The sequence below is a fragment of the Muscardinus avellanarius genome, assembly GCF_963383645.1.
Source record: "Muscardinus avellanarius genome assembly, chromosome: 22".
In the NCBI taxonomy this organism is placed as follows: Eukaryota; Metazoa; Chordata; class Mammalia; order Rodentia; family Gliridae; genus Muscardinus; species Muscardinus avellanarius.
The window spans coordinates 1,889,968-1,905,471 of record NC_137808.1 but is presented as its reverse complement, the minus strand read 5'-3'; positions in this window follow the sequence as shown (position 1 = coordinate 1,905,471).

Below are 15,504 nucleotides of genomic sequence, written 5' to 3'. Positions count from 1 at the left end.
TCTGGATCGTTTTTTTCCCCTTTCTTACAGAGAAAAATAATATTGGTGTCAGCCACTCATGGCCATGGGATGCACCAAAGGTGTCCAACCCTGTCCCAAGGGAACAGTTCCCTTTCCAAACACATAAAGTGGAACGTGTCCTAGGACTTATGCTTTTTACAGAAATTGCTTCCAATAGCCCCTAACTCTTTTTCTTGCTGTTTCATTTGCTGCTGTTCTTATTATTGCTATTAATATTTTAATCTGTAGGACTTTTTCTGTGATGCTGGTGATTGAACCCATTCTACCTCTGAGCTACAGCCCCAGCCCGATTTTTTTTTCTTTCTTTATTTTTATTTTTTTATATTTTTTTGCAGGTCTGGGGATGGAACCCAGAGGCATTTGACCTCTGAGCTACACCCTGTGCCCTATTTTTTTATTCTTTATTTTGAAACCGGGTCTCACTGAGTTGCGGAGGGCCTCACTAAGTAGCTGAGGCTGTCCGCGAACCGCGATCCTCTGGTCTCAGCCTCCCGAATGCTGGGATTACAAGCGTGTACCACCATGCTTGGCTTTATTCTTTATTTTTTTATTTTTATTTATTTATTTTTTTGGTGGTACTGGGGTTCCTGGAAGTCTGTCTACCTCTGGGCTACACTCCCAGACCTATTTTATCTTCTTGAAACAGGGTCTCTTATGCCAGCGCAGCTGGCTTCGAACCTGCGCGATCCTCCTGTCTCCGCCTCCCAAGAGTGGGGATTACAAGCGTGCGCCACCACGCCCGGCTTATTCTTTATTTTGAAACAGAGTCTCACTAAGTCGCAGAGGGCCTCACTAAGTAGCTGAGGCTGTTCGTGAACCATGATCCTCAGGTCTCAGCCTCCCAAATGCTGGGATTACAAGCGTGCGCCACCACGCCCGGCTAATCTGTAGGACTTTGATCCAAACTCAGAGCCTTATACATCTGCCAGCATCAGTAGCTGTGTCAACAGCCCTTACTGGTCACCATGGTGACAGTGGAAGAACGAATAGGATTCAAGAGGGAGAGATGCGGGTTAGGAGGAGGGACCCAAGCAGGAGGAAGGCATGGCAGGAGGAGGAATAGGAGGATGCTGGAAGAGCCAGGACCAGGAAGGATCACAAGGCTGAAACTGTAATCACTAACAGATCAAAAGGCTTTATTATCCAAAGCACAATGGCAGACTTTTGAATAATAATAATAATAATAATAATAATAATAATAATGGGAAATTCCCTCATAATAGCCAATCACACCAGAATCGTCGTGTGGCAAGGAGCTGGGTTCCTTGGCGCCTAGCATACTTGAAGGGTATAATAAGAAGAACAACCATTCTCAGACAGTAACCCTCATGATACTTGAAAATGTTGCACATAGCCTGGCCAGCTGGAATGCAGGAAATGGTTTCATCTAACCCTTGAGAAGGTTAACTCTGACCTGCGCACACAGTAGCTGACATATCACTTACCTCCACGTGTCTGATTAGACAGTCCTAGGTCTTGGTTCCTGTCAAACACACCCGCATTCCTTGTAGACACCCTGATTTGTCTCTCTCGGTGCTCCTAACTAACATACCATCAAGATATGGCTGTTTATCCATGTGTATAAGAAAAGTGGATCATGTTTTAGGCTTGGAGTCATCACAAAAGAACCACTGTGAATTCTGATTCACCAGGGGCTTTAACAGGCAGAACCCCAGCTTTGAAAGAAAATATAATCTTTGGACCTGACCAGTTGAAGTGTTTGCTCTTGTCCTTATTGTCGATTTTCCTAGAATCCAGAAAGCTAGCACTCACATTCTGGTTTTACTAATCGGTAGCTTTTTTTCCCTTGCAAAAACCACCGCATGGCTGCATTTAGTCTTTTCTTGTGTCAGTCAGGAATCTTGACTGGGCGTGGTGGTGCATGTTTGTAATCCCAGTACTTGGGAGGCTGAGACAGGAGGATCACAGGTCTGAGGCCAGCCTCAGCTACTTAGCAAGCCTCTCAGCAGCTTAGTGAGACCCTGTTTGCAAAATTAAAGAAGAAACAGGGCTGGGGGTGTAGGTCAGAAGCAGAATCCTGTAGAGATTTAGAAATTGGCTTAACACGATAGGAATGAGTGTATAATTTGATATATGGAAATTTGGCTAAAGGTGATCCCTCATGCCGGTGAGCCTACAGGGATAAAGAAATCCTTAAACAGTGCGGGTGGGCACGTGAATTGACTTGCATTACTGTGGAGGTCAGGATGGAGGTACCACAAAAGACTAGGAATGAGCCAGGCGTGGTGGCGCACGCTTGTAATCCCAATACTTGGGAGGCTGAGGCTGGAGGGTCTGGGTTCGGAGGCAGCCTCAGCTAGTTAGTGAGACCCTCTGCAACTTAGTGAGACCTTGTTTTAAATAAAGAATAAAAAATGGGGCTAGGCATATAGCTTGGAGGTCGAAGGCCCCTGGGTTCAATCCCTAGCAACACACACACACACACACACACACACACACACACACACACACGATTAGGAATGGAACCAACTTATCCTCCAGGTTTTCTACTCCTTGGTATATACCTAAAGAAATTAAGGTCAGCATAGGTATAGAGGTACCTGTGTAGCCATGTTTATTGAAGCACTGGTCACAACAGTCAAGTGAGAGAGTCAACCTAGGTGCACGTAAACAGATGATTCGATAAAGAAAATATGATACACACACGTATGTCCACTCAAACAAATACGAAATGGAGTATTATTCAACCAGAAAGAAGAACGTAATCACGCACTTTGCAGGAAAACGGGTAGAACTGGAGATCGTCGTGTTAAAGTAGCGCAAGGGTCAGACTCAGAAAGACACGTGGACATGTTTTCTCCCCTATGTGCAATGGAGAGAGAGGGAGGGAGGGAGGGAGGGAGGGAGGGAGAGGGAGAGAGAGGGAGGGAGAGAGAGGGAGGGAGAGAGAGGGAGAGGGAGAGGGAGAGAGAGAGGGAGAGGGAGGGAGAGGGGGAGAGAGGGAGAGAGGCAGACAGACAGACACATTAGCTATGTGTATATGTGGGTATAACAGGCGTATACCACCACACCCTGCTGGTATTCTTGACTAATACATCAAGGGAGCAGAGTTCTCAGCACTAGGAATGAAATGAATTTAAAAGAGTCTCTAAACGGGGCGCGGTGGCGCACGCTTGTCATCCCAGACTTCGGGAGACTGAGACAGGAGGATTGTGGTTCACAGACAGCCTCAGTTACTTAGGCCCCTTGTAACTCAGTGAGACCTTGTTTCAAAATAAAGAATAAAAAATATGGCTGGGCTGTCGCTTGGAGGTAGAATGCCCCTGGGTGCCGTCTCCAGTACTGCAAAACAAACAAACAAACAAAGAGAAAACAGAATCTCTGTCCTAAAGGGACCTCAGTCTGTTGGGGTGAGCTCTCAGCTCAGGGACTCGGGGTCTGCAGGGTCCTTGGCTAACGTGACGGAAAAGAATTTGAGCACACGCCAGTTAGAGACATGGGCAGAGGTTTATTGGGGAAAAGGGGAGGAAATACACATTCAAGAGAGAATGCGGGCCCCTCAAGATGAGGAAGGCAGATTGGAAAATTCAGGGTTCTCTTCTTATAGGGGACTTTCGTGAGGGGTGGGATAGAGACGGTATGTGAGGATGAGCCCAGTCCGGTAGTCCTAAGGCGGTTTATGGTGGGCAGGTGGTCTGGTCGGCCTTAGGGTGGATGATCTTGGGTTGATTGGGGTTCTCATTAGTTGATTGACAGATCAGCTGGGATATCCTAAATTATAGGTTTTCTCGGAAATATTGTTAACTCTCGGATCTACGAATTTCCCAAGACTTTATGGGAGAGTCAGGCCTGGGAAAGAGGACTGGTTTGTGGACTAGAGGCAGAAGCGCTTTAGCTCCAGGTTCTTCTTATATCAAAGTTATATTTTTCACTTTTCCTTCCTGTCTGTCTCCTTTCTACCTACTTATTCCTTCCGTCCTACATCAAGTCCAGCAGGAGAGGCAACGCACAATTGGATGGTCTCGCCGAAAATGGATGTTGAGACAGACGCAGGGAACAAGACACCCAGGGGGGGGTGGCTCACATAGGAGACGCGCACAGCCGAAGCCAGCTGCCTGACATTCTACCCTCAAACACTGAGAGGATTTTTGGAAACCAGAGAAGCTAGTCACTGTTTATCTGGCCCAGTGCCTTTGTTTTGCAAAGGAAAGACAGCAGGGTCCTGGAATTAAATGACCTGTCCCTGCTACTGGGCAGTGACCCTGAAGGGCCAGCCCCATCTCAGCGCTTTCGCCCTCGCTCTCCCCGCCCTGTGCTAATAGACTATGGATCCCGCCAGTCCCCACGGCCACCTGGGTCCTCTGCCTTGGCTTTTCCTCATTTCAGAGCACTTGAGTCTTTGGGGAGCAGAAGAGTGAACGTACTGATGTCAATATTCTCATGGTCACAGTGAGAGGGAGGGGTGAGGAAGCCAGGGGAGAAGTGCGTGGTCAAGGGCTCACCAGCTTACATAGGTCTTGGCAGAATTTGGGAGGTCTCCAAGCCTCCCTCCCGCGCTGGGGGGCTCCCTCGATCCTCTGGCCGACTGGGGTGCTTATTTACAATCTGCCAGGCCAATGCATACCACCACTGGCACCGGGCAAAGGCTGATTTGCGGGGGGAATTTGTCCACATGATGTTTCAGGGGACTAGGACAAGAAGCATGTTGCTTCAGACCACTTTGAACATTACAACTCAATTTGCTTGAGTGCAGAAAGACTAGTGTTATTGACACAAGTAACTGAATGATTGGGTCTTTTTTTTTTTTTTATTTTTTGGTGGTACCGGGGTTCCTGGAAGCCCTTCTACCTCCAGGCTACACTCTCACATCTATTTTATATTTTTATTTGGAAACAGTCTCTTAAGCCAGCTGAGGCTGGCTTCGAACCTGCGCGATCCTCCTGTCTCCGCCTCCCAAGCACCAGGATTACAAGTGTGCGCCACCACACCTGGCTGACTGGGTCATCTTAAATATTAGTGTTTAGCTGGGTGTGGTGGTGCACGCTTGTAATCCCTGCGCTTGGAAAGCTGAGACAGGAGGATCGCACAGGTTCGAAGCCAGCCTCAGCTACTTAGGCTCTCAGCAACTTAGTGAGACCCTGTTTCAAATAAAATTTAAAATAGGTCTGGGAGTATAGCCATGAGGTAGAAAAGCCCCTGGGTTCCACCCCAGTACCACACACACACACACACACACAAAATTAGGATTTAATACAATAACCATCATTCATGGGGTAATTACTATGTGGCAGATTTATGATCCTGGGGTTACCAGGGTCTTGACTAAATTAATTCTATGAAGTAGACACAATTAAGATTTATTTCCACTTTATAGACGAGGAAAGAGAGGCAGAGAGTGAATTAGCTTGCCTATGATTACACATTCTTTCCCCACCTCTGTTACTGGGGATTGAATCCAGGGGCATTCGAACTCTGAGCTACATCCCTGGCCCTTTTTATGTTTTTTCCTTTGAAACAGGGTCTCACTAGATTTCTGAGAGTTTCACTACATTGTGGAGGCTGTCCTCAAACATGAGCTCCTCCCGTCTCAGCCTTCCAAGTACTAGGATTACAGGTGTGCGCCACCACGCCTGGCTGATCACACTTTTTTTTTTTTTTTTTTTTTTGGTGGTGCTGGGGTTCCTGGAAACCCTTCTACCTCCAGGCTACACTCCCAGACCTATTTTATACTTTTTTATTTGGAAACGGGGGTCTCTTAAGCCAGCTGAGGCTGGCTTCGAACCTGCGCGATCCTCCTGTCTCAGCCTCCCAAGCGCGGGGATGACAAGCGTGCGCCACCACACCTGGCATGATCACACATTTTTAAGTGGTAGAGCCCTGATAAAAACCGAGATACTGGACCTCTGCAGCTCATGAAATTTGTTTTTGTTTCTTTAAATAGGACTACACCCCAGCCCTATTTTATTTTATTTTATTTTGCATTACTGGGGATGGAACCCAGGGGTATTCTACCTCTGAGCTACACCCCCAGCCCTATTTTAATTTAATTTAACTTTGTGGTACTGGGGATGGAACCAGGGACATTCTACCTCTAAGCTATACATCCCAGCCCTATTTTTTTCAGTCTTTTTAATTTTGAAACAGGGTCTCCCCTAAGTTTCGGGGGGGGGGTAGAGGGCTCGCTAAGTTGCTGAGGCTGGCCATAGGCCTAAATCCTCATGTGTCAGCCTCCCCAGTACTGGGAACGACCGGCATGACCACACCTGAATCCTCATGAACATTTTTTTTTTTTGGTGGTACTGGGGTTCCCGGAAACCCTTCTACCTCCGGGCTACCCTCCCAGACCTATTTTATATTTTATTTGGAAACAGGGTCTCTTAAGCCAACTGCGGCTGGCTTCGAACCTGCGCGATCCTCCTGTCTCAGCCTCCCAAGCGCGGGGATGACAAGCGTGCCCCACCACACCCGGCAATTTTATTATTTTATTTTATCTATTTATTTATTTTTATTTTGGGGGTGTGGTACTGGGGATGGAACCCAGGGGCCTTTCTACCTCCAGGCCACACTCCCAGACCTATTTTATATTTTACTTAGAAACCGGGTCTCTTAAGTTAGCGAGGCTGGCTTCGAACCCGCATGATCGTCCTGCCTCAGCCTCCCAAGAGCGGGGATGACCAGCGTGCGCCATTATGGCCGACTGTCCATGAGCCTTTAAGCATCAGACCTTCCCTCAGCAGGCCTGGGGGCCCAAGCGGAGCCCAGGCTGGCGGTGAGGACTTGAGCCCGCGCAGGTGGGCGCAGGTGCCTCGTGCGCAGCCCCAGGTGAGCGTGCTTGGGGGTGATGGCAGGTCCCTGCACCTCTCACTCATGCGCGTTTTGCGTGGTTTTGGGGCCAGGACTCCGCACAGTGGGGCGTGCAGGTGTACTGAATAAGCAGGTGTAACCCGCCCCGCGTGCCCATGCTGATGCCGGCGTGCGCTTTTGGGCTTGGGACCCTACACAAGGAACGGGCCTGGACGCAAAGCCACGGCTTGCTGTTGGCGTCTATTTTTCCTCTTCGGAGCTCACGGCCTACAACCGCGGCTGACTTCTGACCCGGCCCCAGGCAGTAGGTACCACAGACCGGGACCCAGAAAGCAGTAGCAGCCGGGCTTGTGGTGGTGGTCGCCTGCAAACAGGCCTTGGGAGGCTGAGACAGTAGGGCCACAGGCTCGAGGCCAGCCTCAGCCATTTGGCGACACGCTCAGCAACCTAACGGGACCCTATTTTTTAAAAAATAAAATAAAAAGGAGTGGGATTAATTGCATACCTGCGGGAGGAGGAAGGCTGGTGCGGTACGGGGGTCTGTAGGATCTAGGGAGCTGGGGTCTTGATGAGCTCTGGATACAAGGGTGCTGTCCCTTGGGCCAGGAAGGCCAGCTGCCATTGTCTGTCTGGGGCTGAATGGTTTCCTGGGACATGAGACGCTCCGTGCTTAAAGCTTGGAGAGTTTTGGATGGACTCGGACGAGTTATTCCCTGTGCTTTTCACAATTGGGGGGCTGGTAGAAGCTCCCCCCTTTGCCAGATGCCAGAACCAATTTTATTTTATTTCAGTGTGTCTTATCTCTGAGGCCTGAGCCCACCTGCTTCTGGGACACGCCGGACCCATGTCAAATGCGAGCTCCTAGGTTTTATGCTGTTGTTTTTTTTCCTTTGTGGTCCTGGGGATTGAACCCAGCAACATTCCACCTCTGAGCTATCCCCTCTAGCCCTATTTTATTTTTTTAATTTCAAAATAGGGTCTCATTAAGTGGCTGAGGGTATCACCGTATTGCTGAGTCCACCCTTAAACCTGAGATCCTCTTGTCTCAGCCTCTCCCGAGTACTAGATACAATGCCCCTCAGTTTAGTCCCTAATCCCACATACAAAAAACAAAATCTCGAAATCTACTGTGTTTTTATCGGACTCAGTGCTGACTCTTTTATTGAGCTAGTTTTCTGAATGTTTATTACACTTGGCCTAAGTCGTGGTAGACTTGGGGTCCCTTCTTCATGATCTTTAACAACCGATAAGCCTACATCAAAGATAAAGCCAGAGAGAGGCTGGCTCTGAACCTGTGCTATCCTCCTGTCTCCGCCTCCCAAACATGGGGTTGCAGGCCTGTGCCACCACGCCCGGCAAGGTCAGTGGCTCTTAAAGGTCCTAAGATAATAGAAGCGTGAATCTTAGCCTACAACATTCCTTCCCTCCAAATCACAGTGTTCTAGTAGTCATTGAGTCATTGTTGAACAGTCTACAGCCAGCCTGCCTGCATATATCTGTCTCTCTATCTTTCTCTCCTCTCCTCTCCTCTCCTCTCCTCTCCTCTCCTCTCCTCTCCTCTCCTCTCCTCTCCTCTCCTCTCCTCTCCTCTCTCCCTGTCTCTCTTTAAACTGGGAATTTAACCTAGGGGCATCCTATTTCCAAGCTATACCCCAAGCCCTTTTGATTATTTTATTTTAAAACAGGGTCTCAGAAATTGAGAAGAAATTTATAAATGCAGTTTCTCCAGGGAACTTCAAGTCACACTGATAAAGTCTGTCTTAACATTAACACAGGACGCACGCCTGTCATCCCAGGTCCTGGGAGGCTGAGCTGGGAGGATTGCTGGTTCCAGGACGGCCAAAGCAAGTAGTGAGGCTCTCATCAATATAGCAAGAGCCTGTTTCAAAATAAGAATAAAACAGGGCTGGGGCGGAGAGTTTTGCAGGTAGAATGGCGCTGGCTTCAATCCCCAGTACACACATACACACACACTTATAATTTTAATATACTAAAAGTAATTATATATATAAAATATAACTAACTATATAGCATATATTAATATATACCACATGGAATATATAATTAATAGTTATATATAATTTTAGGCAATATATGTTATCTTAATATATATTAAAGGTGACTGCAGAATCCTTATGAAAAAGACAAAATTAGAAATGGGACATTGTGACTTATTCCAGCAACTCAGAGAAGCCTTCTCCTAAAGGAAACCTAGGTCATAGATATTTGACTTTCTCTAAAAGACCTAGATTGCTAGAGACAAACAGATGGTAAAACCGGAACTAAAAACAATGTATTCCAAAAGTCTAGATTTGCCGGGCGCGGTGGGCACGCTTGTCATCCCCGCGCTGGGGAGGCGGAGACAGGAGGATCGCGCAGGTTCGAAGCCAGCCTCAGTGGCTTAAAGACCCTGTTTCCAAATAAAAATATAAAATAGGTCTGGGAGTGTAGCCCGGAGGTAGAAGGGCTTCCAGGAACCCCAGTATCACCAAAAAAAAAAAAAAAAAAAAAAAAAGTTTAGATTTGTCAGTGGATCTAAAGGTAAAATAATAAAAATAAAGATCACTTTCTTTTTTGTTAAAACCTATAATCTTCCTTGCAAACTTCTTGGAAAGTTGAGCTTACGTTGCGTTCACTAAGTAAATCTGCTTTCAGGGTGCGCTACCAAGAACTGTTCCTCTCAGAACCATTTGGTCTGTCTATTGCGCACATAGTGGGGCAGATCCTGGCTGTCGATTCAAATGGTGCGTTAAGATTCTTGCAACAGGAAGAAAAATTAACCCACTGTTAGGGAAAGTGGTTTCTAAACCACGTAGCCAGAGAGCGTTTTGATAGTGTTCTGAGGGTTTTAACTGAGGTCTCTTTTGAAAGGACTCCATTTCCTTGAGCGAATAGCTCTGTCCTTACATTAAAAGGAACATTCATTACTCTGATAAGTGGAAAGTATGGGGGGGGCAGAGAAACACTGAAAATATCCTAAAAACAAAGGCTTGGAGCACAGGAACTTGGGATTAATTTCAGACTTGAAGCCCTAATGGATTTCGAGTGTGAAATTTATGTGGTAAACAACAGATCAGGTGAATTGAAATGCAGGCTCTCCTTCAGGGAGCTTTAATTTGGGATTCCCACAGTGTGAGCCCGGCTCTTCCGCTTTTCAGAACACCCTCGAGGGAAATGTCTGTAGAAGGCAGTGATTTAGGGAGAGGCCACAGTTGGTTGATATCTATTTATAACCTGATATCTGATATCAGGTTGCCAGGGACATTCTGTGTGACTCTTTTTTTTTTTTTTTTTAGATTTAAATAAGACACAGAAGGGGTTGCCAATCAGCTTTATAAGGGGGTTGGAATAGGGGAAGGGAGAAATTGTTGGAAAAAGAAACTACGCGACAAATGTAAACAAAATTAGGAAGGCCAATGAGACCATGTTTAATTAGATAATAATATACAAGAATCAAGCTAGCTGGGGCGCTACATACCTGTAATTCCAGCCCCTTGGGAGGCTAAGGCAGGAGGATCAGGAGTTCAAAGCTAACCTGAGAGAGGGAAACCCTGTCTCAAAAAAAAAAATACACACACACACACACACACACGGCCAGGTATGGTGGCACACGCTTGTAATCCCAACATTTGGGAGGCTGAGACTGGAGGATCACAGTTCGCGGACAGCCTCAGCTGCTACTCAGTGAGGCCCTCCACAACTTAGGGAGACCCTGTTTCAAAATAAAGAATATGTGTACACACATATATTTTATATTACATGATTTAAATGTACCTTGTATATTTAAATATATAAATTTATATTCACATTCTGTGTACTATAATTTATATCTATTTATACATTACGATTTAATTTTATAAGTTTAACATGTATTTATAGATGCTATGTACTTACATAGAATGTATATTTTTATGGTATTGTGTGTATATATATTATATATATATGTGTGTGTGTATGAATGTATATATAAACGTGGAGGAATGCTTAGGACTGGAAAGCCTGTACAAATGAAGGCTTAGCAAGACCTTCTTAAAAGAATTGTTCCTATGAAGGAGAGTTGGGACTTGGGGTTAACTTCATGCCCCAACTTTGAATGGAATTCTAGATATTTCTCTCTTAATGGAGAAACTCTGTTCAGTCCACAATAGAAAGGATCTATTTAGATCATTTCAAGCTGAAAAAAAATCTTGATTTTTAGATCAAGCCAGTGTTTATAAAGCATTTTGCAACTCCTTGGAGAAAGGTACTTTCCAAATAAAACTTTCATTTGATCTTTTGAAAATGTTTATTGTAGGCGAACAGCCTTTGCATAAAATATTTACAGGCAAACATTCCCATTAGTATATGCTTAAGATCTGAAATTTGCTTAGCCAAAATTGCTTGCTTTCCCGAGTCCAGCCAGCAAGATTTCCAGAAATCCAAGAGAGATAAAGGGATTTCCTTGCAAAGCCTGTTAAATAGGAGTTTAGAAAGGGCAAGACGAAAATAAGACTCATTTAGAATAAGAACTGTCTTAAGAGCTGGACCCAAGAGGTCTCTACCTGCAAAATGAACAAATAAGGCCCGGTCTCTCCCAAGACATCATTCCAGCCTCTTGATAAAGTCTTTGTACCGCCAAAGACTTAGTTAATGTTTTGGGGTAACACACCCAGCAGGTTTTAGCAGATTCTCTAGGCACCCAGAAGAGAGAATAGATATAGGGAGCGCCTGTGTTTCATCAAAGAAAGCAAACGAACCCTGGGTTTCTGCCTCCATTACAGGTTATTCGCGAAATGTCAAAACACTCCTCATCTCAGCGGCAAGCCCGGTGGTAGGTAGATGTTGAGTCGAAAACAACCTCACCTGTTCTTCGAACCTTATTTGGAATAAGTCCTGTGGGAAATCATAAGAAACAAACTTTATGATAAAAGAAACTCCTCTCCCTGCCAAGGAAGCGGAGAAGATACAGGACAAGATAAGATAGAGCATCCTGGCTTCTACATGGTTCTTTCAGCATGGCTGCCTGTCAGCCATGTGACCTCAGGAGACTCACTCACCCAGCCTGGGCCTCAGTTTCCCCCACTGTCCCTTTCTGATGTGTTATCTGTGGAAGTCTCCTTTTGAGAAAAAGAGGGCGTCGCCCGAGAAAACTATTTTTTTCCATCTTTATTGGTGCACTTTAGTCTCCCATAATGCACCGATAATGTAGTGCAGACTGTCAGTGACATAACACGCACAAGAGCTTCCCCCCCGCTCTCGCTGTACACAAGACACTGAGCTCGAGTTGACGTTCTCACGTGTACACGGTCAGTGCACGCGCTTCCTTTATTCATTCTCCCTCTCCCGTCCCCTCCCCTCCACCATCTCCCTCTTTCTACGGGGTTTCTTCCCCACGATCGGAAGCCCTCCTTATATCCCAGTTACTCCCTAGCTCCTACATATTAGAGAAAACATATGACCCTTCGCTTTCTGAGACCGGCTCATCATACTTAACATAACGTTGTCCAGGTCCTTCCATTTTCCTGCAGATTAATACCTTTTGTTGTTCTTTATTGCTGAGAATTCCACTGTGCTTAGACCCCACGGTTTTGTGGTCCATTCCTCTGCTGATAAACACCTAGGCTGGTTCCATAATTTGGCTCTTGTGGCTTCTGGTGCTATAGACATGGATATGCATGCATCACTACAATATTCTGATTTTAGTCACTTTGGGAAGATACCCAAGAAAACTATTCAAGTCAGGCTTGTAAGAGAAATGTATTACTTCCTTCAGAAAATTAACTCTTTAAGCATTATTGTGACAGTAATTTAGTTACTACTGATGCAATAAAAACGAGATTAGAAACGTACTTTTGGCAAGGGCTAACAATGTATTAGCCTTAGTTTTATTTCTCATACATGATTAAAGATGAGGCCTTTTTCTTTAAGAGTAGTCTATGGCTGAGATTCTTATACTGTGATTACACACACAGAGAGCTAATTAGTTTTTGTGGATCCAGATTGGCTTATCAAATTGAGTAACAGGAAGAAATTCAATTAGCCCCATTTTTTAAAAAAAAAAAAAGCGCAGTCCACCAAAACAGATAATCTGTTCGCACATCTAAATAAATGCTTTTCACACCAGGGATCAAGACCCATTAACATATCGTGAGATCAGTGAATTGGGTCATAGCCAGTGTGGAAAAAATAAAAATAAAAGAGACTAGGATAGAAACGATCATAATGGTTGGTATTGATTGGTGAAAAAAAATATATATATGTATGTATGTGTATGTATATATATATATATATATATATATATATATATATATATATATATATATGCCTGGGTGTACCTGCTCACAATGAATACTGATTTCTCAACCAGGTCTGGTCAAGTGAAGGTCAGGTTCCCTGGGAGACAGATTCTTAGATGAGGTTGGGGGTTCAGTGAGTTTGTAGGGAGCAGAGGGTTGGAACGGCACCTAGGCGGGAGGAAAGAGAAGGAAATTGGACAGAGATGCCCTTGCAACGGAGGCCTCAGCTGATCCCAGTGGAGTGGTACGGATCTTGGACAGCCCTGCAGAGCCGTCCTGAATTGAAGCCAAGAGACAGAGAGGGGTTCGCACCCCTGTATTCTGACACTGGTTGTGGGCTGCTCCCCGGGAAGCAACGCCATCTTGAGTGATACAGCCCCCGTCTCTGGCTAAAGGCAGCTGTCGAGAGGGATTCTGCCTTGCATCGCCAGCAGCTGGGACAGCTGGAGGAGCGCCAGCCCCAGAGCTGACCCACTTTCTCCAGAGCAAGGTTCTCAGCCTCAATGTTATAAAAATTAAATCCAGATAAACTGTTTCTTTGGAGAATCTGGGTTCAGTCCATGTTAGGCTGGGTCTCTGGAGGTCAGGGCACGGTGGTCAGGAAGCAGAGGGGGGAGAGATAAAAGCTTTGCTTTCGCACGGTAGAGTTTGAAGCAAGAGGGAACAGACAGGTTTATTAAAAAACACAAGTATAATACCGAAAGTCACACCCTCGGGGACCCACCTCCTCCAGCCACACCCTAGCTGCCCAGGTTACTAACCCGGTAAAAATCCACCACAATGGATTATCCGCTGATGAGATTGCCACCCTCATGACTGGACTCTATCAACCCTGAGCATTAAAACAGGAGCTCTGCAGGGGGCATTTGTACCTAACCATGAGAGGCTCCAAGTTCCATCATGCCTAATTTTCCTGTTGTCTCATGTCTGGAAAAAAAAAAAAAAAACCTAAGAAAGCTTGGAGGTTCTCTCTTGGCTCCAGTAAGACAGAAAAATTGGACAAACACAGGCCCATGGGTGGGGATCTTCCCCCTGGCTCACGTCTTGACCACACTGAAAAGCTGGGCCATTTCAGAGTGTCTTGAATACCTTCCCTACACTTTCCATAAAGCCTTATTATAAGGATGATAGGACTTTTCACAGAGTGTGTGTGTGTGTGTGTGTGTGTGTGTGTGTGTGTGTTGTGTTGTGTGATTGTCAGTCAATACTGGTACCAAATCTTGGTCAGGGGATATTCAGTAGCACCCCTGGCCTTTATCTTTGAGACATCATTAGCATATTCCTTAGCCCCCAAAACTCTGGCCCTGAAACGTTTCTAAAAATGGCTAGATGCCCCTGGAGAACAAAATTCTTAGAGAACCATCATTTCAGAGCGTAAGTGAGCTTTGCTAGATGGGTCATTGCTGTGATAATTTAATTCCACCATGCCACGTCACAAGTATTTTTCGTAGGATTTCCCCGGGGCGTGGGGGGAAATCTGAAGTGACTAAACTTTCATTACTCAACACAGTGTGGGGAAGATAGTTTCATGGGGTCAGTTTGATAAACGAGGCTGTCGGATTTCCTCCTCTTATGAAATCAGAGTGGGCGGTCAGGTAGAAGGACAGGCTGTAGGCTTTAAACTGGGATTGTTTTATGTTTGGGGCATGCTAGCTCCTTCTAGGAGAAGCTCATAAAGTCATTTAAGCCTAGTAAAGACATATTGCACACTCACCGGCCAGTTTTAAATATCCATTCTACGAAGGGGGAACAGAGCAGAATGACCTAGTTGGATTTTAATTACTAGAGTTTGGGCTTCCCTGTGAGCTATTAGGCTATTCATAAGCGTGGAAACTGCAGAGAGCCAGACTGTGAGGGCGCCGGAGCCGGGGAGGGGGGCTCCTAAGTGAGTCATTGCAGAGGATGTGTGGGCTCACCATTGGGGACCACAGAATCCCACACTTCACCCCGGTTGCCTTAATTTTTAAATCGACACTTACACGAAATTATGAAGGCTGAGATGGAGTGGGGTTGGGCTACACCGTCACACCAGACCAACCTAGTAGTTATTTTCAAAGGTCTATTTGAAGCCCAAGAATAATTCTCCCCCAGCTTTTATTCCGACATCCATTTTTATTCTTGACAATGAACAGCATTATTTTTTTGTGTGACTAGAAAGTTAGGAACTCCTCGGTTTTCAAAGTGGCATTAACCAGACGTCGTAAGAATACATATATACTGGCCAGGCGTGGGGGCGCACGCCTGTAATCCCCGCGCTTAGGAGGCTGAGACAGGCGGATCGCACAGGTTCCAAGCCAGCCTCAGCTACTGAGTGAGGCTCTCAGCAACTTAGTGAGACCCTGTTTCCAAATAAAATATAAAATAGGTCTGGGAGTATAGCCCAGAGGTAGAAAGCCTCTGGGTTCCACCCCTAGTACCACAAAAAAAAAAAAAAAAAAAAAAA